Genomic DNA, 16,427 nt, shown 5'->3' with positions numbered 1-16,427 from the left:
ATCCCACAGGCATCAGGCAATTAAGCTTGTGTACTAAAACTACTAAGCCCATGCTCTAGAGCCTGCAAGCCACAACTACTGAACCTGCGTGCTGCAACTACTGAAGCCCATGTACCTACCGCTCATGCTCTGCCACAAAAGAGGTCACTGCAACGAGAAGCTTGTGCACGGCAACTAGAGTATTCCCCACTTGCTGTAGTTAGAGAGAGTCCATGCACAGCAATGAAGACCCAGCACAGCCAATTGTTGAGAATAATAATTTATTCAGTAGCATCTACAAGGATTCAGGATTCTTGTTACAACAAAAGTTTGAAAGTGTCAGGTAAGGTGCTACAAGTAATTGCATATTCAAGATGATATATTAGGAACTGCAAGAAGACCCAACAGCAGATTGATGGCACCACACTTGATAACCAAGTCTTGGAAAACAAAACCATGACCTGCAATGTTTCCAAGAGCCCGTACAGCCTGTTCACTGATGTAATCATGGGGAGATGCCAGTAGAGAAATGAATGCTGGGGCAGCACCTCTATCTACCGCAGCCCCAGTCTGTTCTGACATCCTGGAAGCAATGCTGGTGAACACTCAGACAGATTCAAACTGAACAGGACTATAGTCAGTTCTGCCCAAGAAGGACACAAACTCTGGAATCAAACCAGCCTAGATTATGTCGCCTATTGGAAGTTGTTTTTCCTAGAAGGCAGTTTCCCAGCAGCTTGAGTAGCTTTGAGCTGGCTTTCCAAATTGTTGCTACTGATGCCTGTGACAGTATCAACAGCAGACCGATTTACAGTGCCCTGATCGTTTCAGTTTTCTGGCAGTGGAGAAAGAATAGCATCAGGAAGCAACCTTACATTTCTCCTTTTCAGCACCTGGTTGTCCTTCTTAGCTTAGCTTTCCTTGGTTCCACATTATCCAGTACTCAGCCTGCATCATTTCTGTACTGTTGTGCCCTTGAATCTATTAGGCAATCAGTGGTCAGTTAGCATTCTCGTGGTTGAATGTGGCTATGAGACACAGTGAGGAAGCTACAGAGCCCACTCAGATTTCCACAGGAGGCTGTGCAGACCCTACGACTTCTTGACTTAGACAATTTCAGGCTAGAAATGGAAGGAAGATGAGACATATTCAATTTTCTACCTTTCTAGATACTCTCTAAGCACGTGATTGCCCCCCATTCTTCAACCTCTTGTCACAATGTGCCCCCAAATGATTTTCCCCACCACCCTGCAGAATACTAGAAATTCTCTCCAGGATAGTAATTCATCTGAGTTAGCTGTAACTTCACAGTGCCTCTATTAAAATGCACATGCTACCAGAGAGGACAGAGGGACATATTATTGTGAATAGAAAAGGAATTGGAGAAATTATTGTATGCTGGATAAGATTGTGATCAGGTATCAAAGAAGTTAATAATAATAATACTTATGTAGCATTTATTACCTGCTAAGCACTGTTCTGGGCTTCCCTAACGGCTCAATGGTAAAGAATCCACCTGTCAATGCAGGAGATGTGGGTTCAGTCCCTGGGTTTGGAAGACCTCCTGGAGAAGGAAATGGAAACTGCAGTATTCTTGCTTGGGAAATCCTATGGGCAGAAGAGCTTGGTGGGCTGTAGTCCATGGGGTCAAAACAGAGTCGGGTATGACTTAGCAACTTAACAACAGCAAAAGCACAGTTCTAAGTATTTTATATTTACTTACTCATTTAGTCCTCACAACAGCTCTGAGATAGGTATCATTATCCCCATTTTATAGATAAGTAAAGCACAAAGAGATAAAGGAACTAGCCCAGGATCACAGCCAGTGATCTGTGAAGCTGGAAAACAAACCACACTTATAATCACATACTTCCCCACCTTTCATCTAGGATGGAGATGAGGGTTTAGAGGAAAGTCTAGGGTCCCTCTCATATCAGACCCTAAAATACACCCTCTCTACTGAATGCAACTTTTATCACCTTATTCAAAAGATAAAAACAGGGCTTCCCTGGTAGGTCAGTAGTGAAGAACCCACCTGCCAATGCAGGAAACATGGGTCAATCCCTGACCCAGGAAGATTCCACATGCCGTGGAGCTATTAAACCCATGCACCACAATTATTAACCCTGTGCTCTAGAGCCTGGGAGCTGCAACTACTGAAGCCTGCTTGCCCTAGAGCCTGTGCTCCACAACAAGAGAAGTCACCGCAATGAGAAGCCTGAGCACTGCAAGTAGAGAGTAACCCCCACTCATGGCAACTAGAGAAAACCCACGTGCAGCAATGAAGACCCAGCACAGCCAAAAATAAATACATAAAATTATGTTTTAAAAAGATAAAAACATAAATCCTGTCTATTTATCTAGGGCTTCTTTTTTATGCAAAGAGAAAAAAGTAAAGAAAAAAAAAGTTAGGGACTGCCCTGGTGATCCAGTGGCTAAGACCCTGTGCTCCCTATGCAAGAGGCCCAGGTTCGATCTCTGGTCAGGGAACTAGATCCCACATGCTGAAACAAAGATCAAAGCTCTCAAGTGCAGCAACTAAGACCCAGCATAGCCAAACAAATAAATAAATTTCTTAAAAAATACAATTGCACACAGCAGCAAACACTCAAACAGACATACGCACAGAAACATAAATTCATACTTTTAGTTTAAGTCCCTAGTTCCCGAAGAAATGAAGAAAACTGAGCTTTGAGATCACCAAAACACATATCTTTGTTTATACAAGACTAGCCTATTTCTAACAGTGTGTTTTGATAAGAAATGTTCCCATAGACAGCTGTCCAAGAGGCACGTGAGATGTGGTAGGTCCCATATGTGATTTCGTACTCTCTGGACATAAGCAAGGAATTCACAGGACAAATACATGGCTATCCAGCTCTACTGCTTCCCTCCTCCCTGCAAAAAGAGATTCTTCAGACAAGTTCCTGTGAGAAAAGATGAACGGTGGACTTAGGGGAACAGAATCGAAGACTCTTGCTATTCCCACAGTCGCTTTTATAAAGATGATCCCAAGTGATTCCTTGATCATAATCTACCATGATCATTTGTCATTTAACCCTTTTTCTACACCCCATCTGACTCAGCCCCAGGCAAAGTAAGTATAGGCAAAAGAGAGACTGTCAAGCATTGTTGTTTAGCTGCTAAGTTGTGCCTGACTCTCTGAGACTCCATGGACTGTAGCTCTGTGTCCATGGGGTTTTCTGGGCAAGAATACTGGAGTGGGTTGCCACTTCCTCCTCCAAGGGGTCTTACTGACCCAGGGATTGAACCCGTGTCTCCTGCACTGGCAAGCAGATTCTTTACCACTGAGCCACCAGGGAAGCCCTTGTCAACCTTTCAGCTCGGTTCAGTTCAGTCACTCAGTCGTGTCCGACTCTTTGCAACCCCATGAATTGCAGCACGCCAGGCCTCCTTGTCCATCACCAACTCCCAGAGTTTACTCAAACTCATGTCCATCAAGTCAGTGATGCCATCCAGCCATCTCATCCTCTGTCTTCCCCTTCTCCTCCTGCCCCCAATCCCTCCCAGCATCAGGGTCTTTTCCAATGAGTCAAGTCTTCTCATGAGGTGGCCAAAGAATTGGAGTTTCAGGATCAATATCAGTCCTTCCAATGAACACCCAGGACTGATCTCCTTTAGGATGGACTGGTTGAATTTCCTTGCAGTCTGAGGCACTCTCAAGAGTTTTCTCCAACACCACAGTTCAAAAGCATCAATTTTTCGGCACTCAGCTTTCTTCACAGTCCAACTCTCACATCCATACCTGACCACTGGAAAAACCATAGCCTTGACTAGACGGACCTTTGTTGGCAAAGTAATGTCTCTGCTTTTTAATATGCTATCTAGGTTGGTCATAACTTTCCTTCCAAGGAGTAAGCATCTTTTAATTTCATGGCTGCAATCACCATCTGCAGTGATTTTGGAGCCAAAAAAATAAAGTCTGACACTGCTTCCACTGTTTCCCCATCTATTTCCCATGAAGTGATGGGACCAGATGCCATGATCTTAGTTTTCTGAATGTTGAGCTTTAAGCCAACTTTTTCACTCTCCTCTCTCACTTTCATCAAGAGGCTTTTTAGTTCCTCTTCACTTTCTGCCATAAGGGTGGTGTCATCTGCATATCTGAGGTTACTGATATTTCTCCCGGCAATCAGGATTCCAGCTTGTGCTTCTTCCAGCCCAGCGTTTCTCATGATGTACTCTGCATATAAGTTAAATAAGCAGGGTGACAATATACAGCCTTGACATACTCCTTTTCCTATTTGGACCCAGTCTGTTGGTCCATGTCCAGTTCTAACTGTTGCTTCCTGACCTGCCTATGCAACCTTTAGATGACCCCAAATAAGGATGCTGTTAATAATAAGGGGGACTTCCCTGGGATTCAGTAGCTAAGACTCCACACTTTAAGTGCTTCCACTGCAGGGGGCTTGAGTTCAATTCCTGGTCAGGGAACTAAGATCCCACATGCTGCACATCTCAGCCAAAAATAAAATAAAATAAACTGATAGCACCATTAGAAAAAAAAACTAAAAAAAAAAAGAATGTTAATAAGGGTATGCCAACTTGGTTAAAGATGAACTCTCTTGGGGAGCTCTGAATGGTAGACAGAGAGCTGCTGTTGGCCTCCTACAGCTCCTGCTGGATTCTGAGCAGTGATGAATAATGCTCCATTGTTGTGTGGCTTGGCTGTGTGACGGTGAATACGGCTGACAGTTTCCAGTTTCCTGACTTCCTCACATAGCCTCACATTCATGACCCATCGTGTGAGACAACCTGATCACCTCTCTCCCAGGCAGCTTGAAAAAGCCCTGTTACAATGGCAGGCTTAACTGTCATCACCAACAGGCACAAAGCAGGATCTCTGAGCAGCAGTCACATGACAAGTGGACTTGTTAGCAGCTTGCCCAGCAGCTGGTCTGAACAAAGACAAAGAAGGTGGTTGGATTATTAGGTGTGAGGGCATCTTTGCATCTTCACAGGGAGAATCCAAATGGGATGTGCTGTTTCACTGCCTTCAAGGTAGTGGATAAAATAAAGGGACGCTGCAGATCCATGGGGTTGCAAAGAGTCTGACACAACTTAACGACCAAACAGCAGCAGCAGATCCAGGAGAAGACCTTCATTCCATCAGACAGAACCTCCAAGACCTAGGTATTTGCAACAATTCAGGCAAATCATCTGAGAATCTTTCTATTCCTAGTAATCAGGATTTATTAGATAGGAGCTGGCAAAATTTTTCTATTATGAGCCATACAGCAAATATATTAGGCTTTATGGGCCATATGGTCTCTGTCACAACTGCTCAGCTCTGCCTTTGTAGTACAAAAGCATCCACAAATACTACACAAACAAATGGCATGGATATGTTCCAAGAAAACTTTACTAAATCTGGTGGTGGCCAGATGGAGTCCACAGGACATATTAATAGTTTGCCATCCAGAGCTATAGGGCGAAAGTCCTTTTTAGAGCCAACTTCTTAAAAAATATAAGTGGGTTTGAGGGTTCCAAGAGGAAAAGGAGTCAAAGAAAAACTAAAGAGAGTCCTGCATACATGAAAGGCCTTCTAACACTTTTAATACCTGGAGTAACAAGCAAGTTTGGCCTTGGAGTACAAAATAAAGCAGGCAAAGACTAACAGAGTTTTGCCAAGAGAAAGCACTGGTCATAGCAAGCACCCTCTTCCAACAACAAGAGAGACAACTCTACACGTCACCAAATGGTCAATACCAAAATCAGGTTGATTATATTCTTTGCAGCTGAAGATGGAGAAGCAGCTATACAGTCAGCAAAAACAAGACCGGGAGCTGACTATGGCTCAGATCATGAGTTCCTTGTTGCAATCAGGCTAAACTGAAGAAAGCAAGGAAAGACACTAGGCCATTCAAATATGATCTAAATCAAATCCCTTACGATTATACAGTGGAAGTGACAAATAGATTCAAGGGATTAGATCTGATAGACAGAGTGCCTGAAGAACTATGGATGGAGGTTCATAACACTGTACAGGAGGCAGTGATCAAAACCATCCTAAAGAAAAAGAAATACAAAAAGGTAAAATGGTTGTCTGAGGAGGCCTTACAAATAGCTGAGAACAGAAGTGAAAGGTAAAGGAAAAAATGAAAGATATACCCATCTGAATGCAAGGTTCCAAAGAATACCAAGGAGAGATAAGAAAGGCTTATTAATTGAACAATGCAAAGATATAGATGAAAACAACAGAATGGGAAAGACTAGAGATCTCTTCAAGAAAATGAGATATACCAAGGAACACTTCATGCAAAGATGGGCACAATAAAGGGCAGAAATGGTATGGATCTAACAGAAGCAGAAGATATTAAGAAGAGGTGGCAAAAATATATAGAAGAACTATTAAAAAAAGATCTTAATGACCCAGATAACCACAATGGTGTGATCACTCATCTAGAGCCAGACATCTTGGAGTGCAAAGTCAGGGGGGCCTTAAGAAGCATAACTACAAACAAAGCTAGTAGAGGTGATGGAATTCCAGCGAGCTATTTCAATTCCTGAAAGATGATGCTGCGAAAATGCTGCACTTAATATGCTAGCAAATCTGAAAAACTCAGCAGTGGCCACAGGACTGGAAAAGGTCAGTTTTCATTCCAATCCCAAAGAGGGGCAATGCCAAACAATGTTCAAACTACCACATAATTGCACTCATTTCTCACGCTAACAAAGTAATGCTCAAAATTCTCCAAGCCACACATCAACAGTACGTGAACCAAGAATTTCCAGATGTTCAAGCTGGATTTAGAAAAAGCAGAGGAACCAGAGCTCAAATTGCCAACATCTACTGGATCACAGAAAAAGCAAGAGAATTCAAGAAGAATATCTACATCTGCTTCATTGACTAAGCTAAACTCTTTGACTATGTGAATCACAACGAACTGTGAAAAACTCTTAAAGAGATGGGAATACCAGACCACCTTACCTGCCTCCTGAGAAACCTGTATGCGGGTCAAGAAGCAACAGTTAGAAACGGACAGTGGAACAATAGACTGATTCAAAATTGGGAAAGGAGTATGTCAAGGCTATATATTTTCACTCTGCTTATTTAACTTATATGTAACATCATGCAAAATGCTGGGCTGGATAAAGCACAAGCTAGAATCAAGATTGCCGGGAGAAATATCAATAACCTCAGATATGCAGATACCACCACCCTTATGGCAGAAAGTGAAGAAGAACTAAAGAGCCTCTTGATGAAGGTGAAAAAGGAAAGTGAAAAAGCTGGCTTAAAACAACATTAAAAAAACTAAGATCATGGCATCCAGTCCCATCACTTCACAGCAAATAAATGGGGAAAGAATAGAAACAGTGGCAGACTTTATTTTCTTGGGCTCCAAAATCACTACAGATGGTGACTGCAATCATGAAATTAAAAGATGCTTGCTTCTTGGAAAAAAAGCTATGACAAACCTAGACAGCGTATTAAAAAGCTGAGACATCATTTTACCAACAAAAGTCTGTATAGTCAAAGCTATGATTCTTCCAGTAGTCATGTATGGATGTGAGAGGTGAACCATAAAGAAGACTGAGAGAAAAAAAAAAAAGACGACGACGACTGAGCACCAAAGAATTGAAGCTTTTGAACTGTGGTGTTGGAGAAGACTCCTGAGAGTCCCTTGAAATGCAAGGAGATCAAACCAGTCAATCATAAAGGAAATCAGGCCTGGATATTCATTGTAAGGACTGATACTGAAGCTCTAATACTTTGGCCACCTAATGCAAAGAGCCAAATCATTAGAAAAGACCCTGATGCTGGGAAAGATTGAAGGCAGGAGGAGAAGGGGAAGACAGAGGACAAGATGGTTGGATGGCATCACTGACTCAATGGACATGAGTTTGAGCAAGCTCCAGGAGATGGTGAAGGACAGGTAAGACTGGTGTGCTGCAGTCCACGGACATGCAAAGAGTCGGATATGTCTGAGCCACTGAACAACAACACATTAACAACGACACTTTGAAACACATTAAGATCATTTATCATTGAAAATAAATGAAAGTACATGAACAAATCACCTTGACCCATTTTCTCAAAATAACTGATACTCTACCAAAGTTGGGCATCCCAGGTGATGTTAGTGGTAAAGAACCTGCCTGCCAATGCATTTTAGACATAAGAGACATCCTAGGGATCAGGTTTGATCCCTGGGTCAGGAAGATCCCCTAGAGGAAGAAATGGCAACCCACTCCAGTATTCTTGCCTGGAGAATCCCATGGACAGAGGAGCCTGGCGGGCTGCAGTCCATAGAGTCGCACAGAGTCAGACACAACTGAAGCGTGCATGCATGCACTACTAAAGTTAAAGTTACTCAACAAGCTCAACATTGAAGAGTTAGCAGTCAGGACAAAGTTAGGTTACTGTAGCAAATCCCTAAAGCATAGTAGCTGAAAACAACAAAAGCTTATTTCTGGCTCATGCTACTTGTGGGTCAGTAGGGAGTCTTGGTGGTTGTAGCTTCTCTAACCGAACTCTCTCTCTCCAATGTTACTGATCTTGATGCCAGAAGGAAAGAGGGCTTTGGAAGGTCATAGATCAGCAAGTGAAAGCTCAGACATCATTTCTTCTTAAATATACTCACAGAGCTCATCATATGCAAACCACCCCCCCACCACCACACACACAATGGGACCAGAAAGTGAAATTCTGTCACACAAAGGAGATAAACAGCCATGAATATTCAGTGAACAGCATGAATGATCATCACATAGCAATGGTTAAGCCACTGTTATTTATTCAATTTATTTATTTGGCTGTGCAGGGTCTTATTTGTGGCATGTAAGATCTAGTTCCCTTACCAGGGATCGAACCTGGGACCACTGCATTGGGAGCATGGAGTCTGAGCCACTGGACCACCAGGGAAGTTCCAAGCCACTGTTGGCTAAATGATCACCAGATGAGATTTTCTTAATAAAAACATATTTCTGATATTTTAGTTAACCAGAAATCACTGTCAACTTCATGTAAATTAAAAATTTAAAATTATTCAGTATATTCTTTCTTAGTGTCTAAGGATTTGGCAATGGCAGGACTTGAAGTCATCTTTATGAATATCAATTTTTAATGCCCACACTGGTAGATGTAGAAGATACAGGAGACTGTTTATAGACCACAGACCGAACTAGAAGACATATGGGGGGAGGTGCAGGGCTCTCCCAGCAAGTCTTGGGGACAGGACACACAGAGTGGTTTCCCATGCCCACTCTGGTACCGGCATGTATTTCAGAATTCCTTAGTTTCCTACCGCACTCTTCTGACCAGCTTTGATGGTACAGGAGGTGCTGTTAATGTTCTACATCTGTATATCAATACATTTGGATTTCTCTACTATTTTCATGTGTACCAGCCAGTGGGTGTGCCTTAACATCCAAAAGTTAGTATCTGTATCTCTTTGTCTCTTTCTTTGGAGGACTGCCCTCAGGAGCTCCTTTTAAGAGCCAGATGTTCTTCAAAAGGCAGTTATTACCAGTGACTGATGGATGAAGGGAAACTCAGGACATTTTTTATTATTGTTGTTGCTGTTCATTCAATCAGTCATGTCTGACTCTTTGCAACCCCATTGACTTCAGCACACCAGGCCTCTCTGTCCCTCACCATCTCCCAAAGTTTGCCCAAGTTGATGTCCATTACATCAGTGATGCCTTCCAGCCATCTCATCCTCTGACGCCCTCCTTTCCTTCTGCCCTCAATCTTTTCCAGCATCAGGGACTTTTCCAATGAGTCAACTGTTCACATCAGGTGACCAAAATACTGGCGTTTCAACGTCAGCATCAGTCCTTCCAACAAGTATTCAAGGGTTGATCTCCCTTAAGATTGACAGGTTTGATTCTTGATTCAGAAAACTCTATACTCTGAATCCGCCTGCAATGCAGGAGACCCGGATTCAATTCCTGGGTCGGGAAGATCCACTGGAGAAGGGATAGGCTACCCACACCAGTATTCTTGGGCTTCCCTTGTGGCTCACCTAGTAAAGAATCTGCCTGCAATGCGGGAGACCTGGATTTGACCCCTGGGTTGGGAAGATCCCCTGGAGAAGGGAACAGCTACCCACTCCAGTATTCTGGCCTGGAGAATTCCATGGACTGTATAGTCCATGGGGTCGCAAAGAGTCATACACGACTGAGTGACTTTCACTTCACTATACCCTGTCTTCACAGCATGTCTGTGGAGTTGCTTGGCCTCCTCTCTCCTGTCCTTGCTAGTCTCAGTTCCCGACCCTACCAACCACTTCCTTTTCTAGCAATACTTCCTAATAAATGACCTTCACACCTTCTCATTTCTGGGTCTGTTACTGAGAAAGTCAGACAAAAACCGCCCCACTCATAGCTCAAGGACAGAAAGGCTATGCAGTGCTACAGAAAGATGCCAGGATTTGGACTCAGGAGACTTCAAATGACAAAGTTCCCAGTTCTGCAACTTATTAGGTGACAGCAGTCTTTATCAACTCTTCTAAAATGTAGAAATAGGAACTTCCCTGCTGGTTAGGAATCTGTGCTTCCACTGCAGGGGGCACAGGTTCAATTCCCAGATGGGGAACTAAGATCCTACACCCAGTGCTGCCAAAAATATAAAAAATAAGATGTGGAAATAATGGTATCTACCATGACAATTTTGTGACAAATATGTGATGATTACAATATATGTGAAAACACTTTGTAAACTAGAGAATATTATACTGGGAAGAAGTTAGCTCATTAAGATAATGTGTTTCCCAGCTAATCCTTCCCCCAACCTATAATTATGACTATCTTCCCCCACTGTCTACACATAGTAGAAAATTTGTAAAGTGGTGGTTCCGGATTTTAGAATGCATCATAATCAACTGGAGGGCTATTTTAAAAGTTTGATGGATGCCACCCCTAGAATTTTGATTCAGTAGGTCTGAGGTAGAGCCCAATAAGTTCCCAGGTAATATCAATCTTGCTGATGTGTAAACTTCAGCAAGTTTCTTTGAGAAGGAAAACTTCAGCCACCCCTGCAGAGTGAAACTGATAAGAAGTTTACAATGGTTCTACCTTACTATAGAAAGAATTTATAGGAAACAAAGACTAAGCCTTAAAAAACATTATTGTTCTTTCCCATGCTGTGGATGTATGTACTCATCTTATGAAATAACTATGTGCAAGTGAAGTTGGCTGTGAAGTAAACTTCCGTGGTGGAAACTCTATATTCTACCTCAATCCCATACTGACTGGCATTTAGATTAAAAAAAAAGGAGAGGTTCAGATAGTTGCCAGTCTAGTGTCATGACCAATGTTAAAGTAACAAGAACGACATTTACTCACTATTGAAATGTACTAGGTGATATCAAAGCACTTTAGATACATTAATAATTTACTCCTCACAATAATCCACGAAGTTGATACTATTATTATCATTTTACAGATGAGACAACTAAATCAGACAGCAGTCCAAAAAGTTGCCCTGTCACACAGCTAGCAATGTCAGAGATGGGGTTCCAACCCAGACTCTGTGGCACTACAGTCCAGTCTTAACCAAAACCACAACTGCATGATGGATGACTTTTTAAAGTCATCTTAAAAAGTCATCATAAAGTCTACCCAGATAACAAAATTTCTAACTCTATGACCTTTCTTCTTATTGGCTCCCCTTTATGTACATACCTTCCATTTCTGTGTGGGCCATGTGATCAAGCGTGAAGCCACCCCAAGCAAAAGCAGAGCTTCCCAGAAAGCTTGCCAACTGCTCTGCCTGCATGTGGATAATAACTCGTAATGTTGGGCTCTAATATAATCCTACAGACAACAGTTAAATCTGGCATACACTCAGCCTGAAGAGTACCAAAACTGAGGAGGACACTAAAGAAGCACACATACTAAAACCTTGCTAATCTACTCTATTTTGAAGATGTTCTCTGTAACATTATTTTTATTGACAGAGAAATGTACCTGTTCACTTTCAGTATATTTTATAAATGTAAAACACAAAGCAAAAACAAACTAAAATGGGGAATTCCCTGGAAGTTCAATGGTTAAGACCCTAAGCTTCCAATGCAGGGGGCATGGGTTTGATATTCCTGGTTAGGGAACTAGGATCCTACATGACTCATGGAATAGCCAAAAAAGAGAGGGAGAGAACACATCAAAATGCATCTCTATAGCCAGAAACCAGGGGCTGAATGTAAAAGAAGGTTAATAGGATACTAACCAGCTGTAAGTCAGAAAAAGAAAGGAAGGCTGAGGAGAAAGCCGGGAAAGGCTGTGTTTGGCCTGCCTGTCCTCTTAAATTCAGAGATTAGCAGGCTAGGTAGGGACATTATTTCTCCTCTCAACATTGCAGAGCATACACTGGAGAAAAGCCCCAGGAAAGAGCTTTACAGTGGATTTTAACAGAGCACAAGTGGGACTTCTGAGGTGCTGGTAATGCTCTATTTCTTGATCTGCATGCAGGTTATATAGGTATGCTCAGTTTGTAAAAGTTCAAGTGGATAGAAAATTTGAGCTGTTCACTTCTAATAAGTGCACTTTTCTGTGCGTATATTCCACTTTAAAGTTTCAAAAAGCAGTTCTGTTTTTCTTATCAGCAAAAAATAATGACACACGTCTGTAAAGATAAAGAATCGTTTCACCACACAGTTTCTTCTACTACAGAACCTTGTTCATGATACACTGATCAAGCATGGTGAACAGAAGTGAACAGAGGCTAGGGTCACTCATGTTCACGTCCACTCTCTCCCTGCTGGACTTCTTAGGCAGGGTGACATCACAGCGGGAGAGAAAGAAAAGAACAGCATTTCCTCTCTAGCTTTTTAAAAAAAAAATATATATATATATAATTTATAAATTTATTTATTTTTGTCTATGCTGGGTCTTTCTTTACTGTGTGGGCCTTTTTCTGGCCGTAGGGCTGGGTGTGCACGTTTCAGTACTTGCGGCTCCCAGGCTCTAGAGGACAGGCTCAATAGCTGTGCTGCAGGGGCTGAGTCGCTCTACGGCATGTTGGATCTTCCCAGCGCCACGATCAAACCCGAGACTCCTGCGTTGGCAGATTCTGTACCACTGAGCCGACAGGAAAGCCCTCCTCTCAAGGTTTTACTTTCCTCTTTGTCCTCACTCTGTTCTTCCAAAATGTCCCCCTGTCCACCCCCATCAATCTCAGCAGCAAATTATGCAGAAGAGCAGCAGTCCCAGAAGTTGAACCCTTTGATTCAGGGCTGCCCTAGGCGACTGTCAGGAGCAAACCCGAGCAGGTCCCACAGCACAAGAGGGATAAAAAGCACATCACATGTCTGAGGAACCCATGCACACCACACAGTACGTGCTCAGTTAACAATGACTGAATAAATGAATACATAGCATGTGGACCCAATTCAGAATACACACCATAAATGGGTGCTGAATCAAATTAAACAACAGCTGTTCTCTAGATCTCCCCTAAGTGCTTCCCGCATTAATTCTGCATACATGATCTTAGGTGAAGATAAACATCACCATGTCAGCATCCTCCACAGAGCACTGCCTCCATATTTTTTCATGTGTTCACAAGAGCTCTCTACCACCTTCTGTAATGAATCCCCTCAGGCAGTAGTCTGACAGGCAGTAGTAGGGCCAGGCTGCTTCAAGTCGTTGGGAGTTGCGAACACTACTTTTATGTAAGAAAACAAGCCTGGAGGATGGAGTTTCTGTTTTTAACTCTCATTCCTGCCTAAGTGGAAAAAGTTTTCCTGCAACCATGCTTCTAGGAGCAAATTTCCTGTTTTTAATATTGTTTAGTCTGAATGGGTCTCTAGAGACCAGTCTTAATGCTGGAGAAGCAAATGATCTGAAACCCCAACATGGTTCCAGTTTCACAGTCGGGCTCAGCAGCCCAGCTGAATCCTGTATCATTCTCAGCAATCCAAGGTCTGGTTAAGGAGATTAATTTCGTGTTGATCTAAACAGCATCTGCCTCCTGCATCCCACTGGCAGGCAACGTCCCCATCTCGAGCCACACTTTCCTCCTCCAACCCTGAAGACTGTCCTAGTTTGCAGAAGACAGAGCTGCAAATTAGAATCACGAGACCTCAAACCACACTCATCTTATGGCACTTCTTGTACCTCAGATAAAGATCAAGTCACCTCAACCAAATAAAGTGTGACTCTAACCTTAGCCAACAGTCCTGGAACAAAGGTGCTTCTTGGTGTTGTCACAGGCACTTATTAAAGTGCATGCAAAAGACAAAAAAAAAACTAGATGATCAAAGAGAGACCTGGCAGTGTTGAGCACTTAGCTCAAAAGTCATTTGTTGGTGACGACCCAGAGATGCACTGACACAAATCCGGACAGTCACTCAGAAACTTGGGGCTGATTTTCAATGAAACATAGTTGATAAACCTCTAAAAGCCCTAACCGAGTTGACAAACGCCTGAGACTGATTCTCTCTGGTGTATAAATGCTATGTGGAAGATACTAAGCAGATGAGGTTCATGTTCATTGAAAAATAAATATTTGGAAATTAAAGTGGATGGAATTTAGGATAGAACTAGAAAACAATATAGGACTTCATCTCATTTAAAAATATATATTAAGATTCTTCTGGATTCAAACTGGAAGTCCTGTTTTCATCTTTCCCTCCCCAAAATGAAACTGGACACCCCAGGGTACTTCACAGATGAGGAAGGACTTACTCAGAAAAAGAGGTACCCAGGGCTTCCTTGGTGGTGCAGCGGTAAAGAATTCATCGGTCAATGCAGGTGCCATGGTTTCAATGCCTGATCCAGGAAGATCCCACAAGCCACGGAGCAACTAAGCCCACGCGCCATGACTGTTGAGCCTAGAGCCGGTGCGGCACAAACACTGAAGCCGGTATACCCCAGAGCCCATGATCCACAGCAAGAGAAGCCGCTGTAATGAGAAGCCAGTGCACTGCAACAAAGAGCAGCCTCCACTCCCTGCAACTAGAGAAAAGCCCGTGCAGCAATGAAGACCCAGCACAGCCAAAATGAGTTCAGTTCAGTCACTCAGTCGTGTCCGACTCTTTGTGACACCATGGACTGCAGCACACCAGTCTTCCCTGTCCGTCACCAACTCCCGGAGCCTACCCAAACTCATGTCCACTGAGTCGGTGATGCCATCCAACCATCTCATCTTCTGTCATCCCCTTCTCCTCCCACCTTCAATCTTTCCCAGCATCAGGGTCTTTTCCAATGAGTCAGCTCTTCACATGAGGTGGCCAAAGTGTTGGAGTTTCAGCTTCAACATCAGTCCTTCCAATGAATATTCAGGACTGATTTCCTTTAGGATGGACTGGTTGGATCTCCTTGCAGTCCAAGGAACTCTCAAGAGTCTTCTCCAACACCACAGTTCAAAAGCATCAATTCTTCAGCACTCAGCTTTCTTTGTAGTCCAAATCTCACATCCATACATGACTAGTGGAAAAACCACAGCCTTGACTAGATGGACCTTTGTTGGCAAAGTAATATCTCTGCTTTTTAATATGCTGTCTGGGTTGGTCATAACTTTTCTGCCAAGGAGTAAGCGTCTTTTAATTTCATGACTGCAGTCACCATCTGCAGTGATTTTGGAGCCCAAAAAAATAAAGTCTGCTACTGTTTCCACTGTTTCTCCATCTATTTCCCATGAAGTGATGGGACCAGATGCCATAATCTTTGTTTTCTGAATGTTGAGCTTTAAGTCAACTTTTTCACTCTCCTCTTTCACTTTCATCAACACCAGTTGTGGATGTGACTGGTGATCGAAGCGAGGTCCGATGTGGTCATTCTCCATCAGAGGGCAGACAGACTGAAAACCACAATCACAGAAAACTAACCAATCTAATCACATGGACCACAGCCTTGTCTAACTCAATGAAACTATGAGCCATGCCATGTAGGGCCACCCAAGACAGACAGGTCATGGTGGAGAGTTCTGACAAAATGTGGCCCACTGAAGAAGGGAATGGCAAACCACTTCAGTATTCTTGCCTTAAGAACCCCATGAACAGTATGAAAAGGCAAAAATAATTAATTTTTTTAAGAGGTATTAAAAAAAAAAAAGGTTGACTTTCCTGGTTATCCAGACTCCACACATCCATTGTGGGTGGCATGGGTTCAATCCCTGGTCAGTGACCTAAGACCCACGTGGTATAGCCAAAAAGAAAAAAAGGTATGAGACCATACTGAGTCGTGCCAGGAAGGAAAGGAGCAACCGGCTGGCAGGGTAAGTGCACAGGTCCCAGGTGCCCCTTCATGGGCACATTTCACCTCTTGTAAAGTCCACTTCAAAACCTGGCTACTGGGAAGAGTGGAGAAATAGCTCCAGAAAGAATGAAGAGGCTGAGCCAAAATGGAAATAACACTCATCTGTGGATGTGTCTGGTGGTGAAAGTAAAGTCTGATGCTATAAAGAATAATACTGCCTAGGAACCTGCAATGTTAGGTTCAGGAATCAAAGTAAATTGGACACAGTCAATCAGGAAATGGCA

General features: G+C 42.9%; 1 protein-coding gene and 1 pseudogene across 3 annotated transcripts in view; both read right to left on the bottom strand.

The window, feature by feature from the left end:
- The window catches only part of STARD9 (StAR related lipid transfer domain containing 9), a 117,608-nt gene that overhangs the window by 76,560 nt on the left and 24,621 nt on the right, over window positions 1–16,427 (bottom strand). The gene's annotated exons all lie outside the window — the stretch shown is intronic.
- Window positions 141–11,650, bottom strand: LOC139035457 (importin subunit alpha-1 pseudogene; annotated as a pseudogene).

This window comes from Odocoileus virginianus, chromosome 6 (assembly GCF_023699985.2).
Source record: "Odocoileus virginianus isolate 20LAN1187 ecotype Illinois chromosome 6, Ovbor_1.2, whole genome shotgun sequence".
NCBI lineage: Eukaryota > Metazoa > Chordata > Mammalia > Artiodactyla > Cervidae > Odocoileus > Odocoileus virginianus.
Note: the sequence above shows the minus strand (reverse complement) of the source record. Positions and strands in the feature narration are given on the sequence as shown.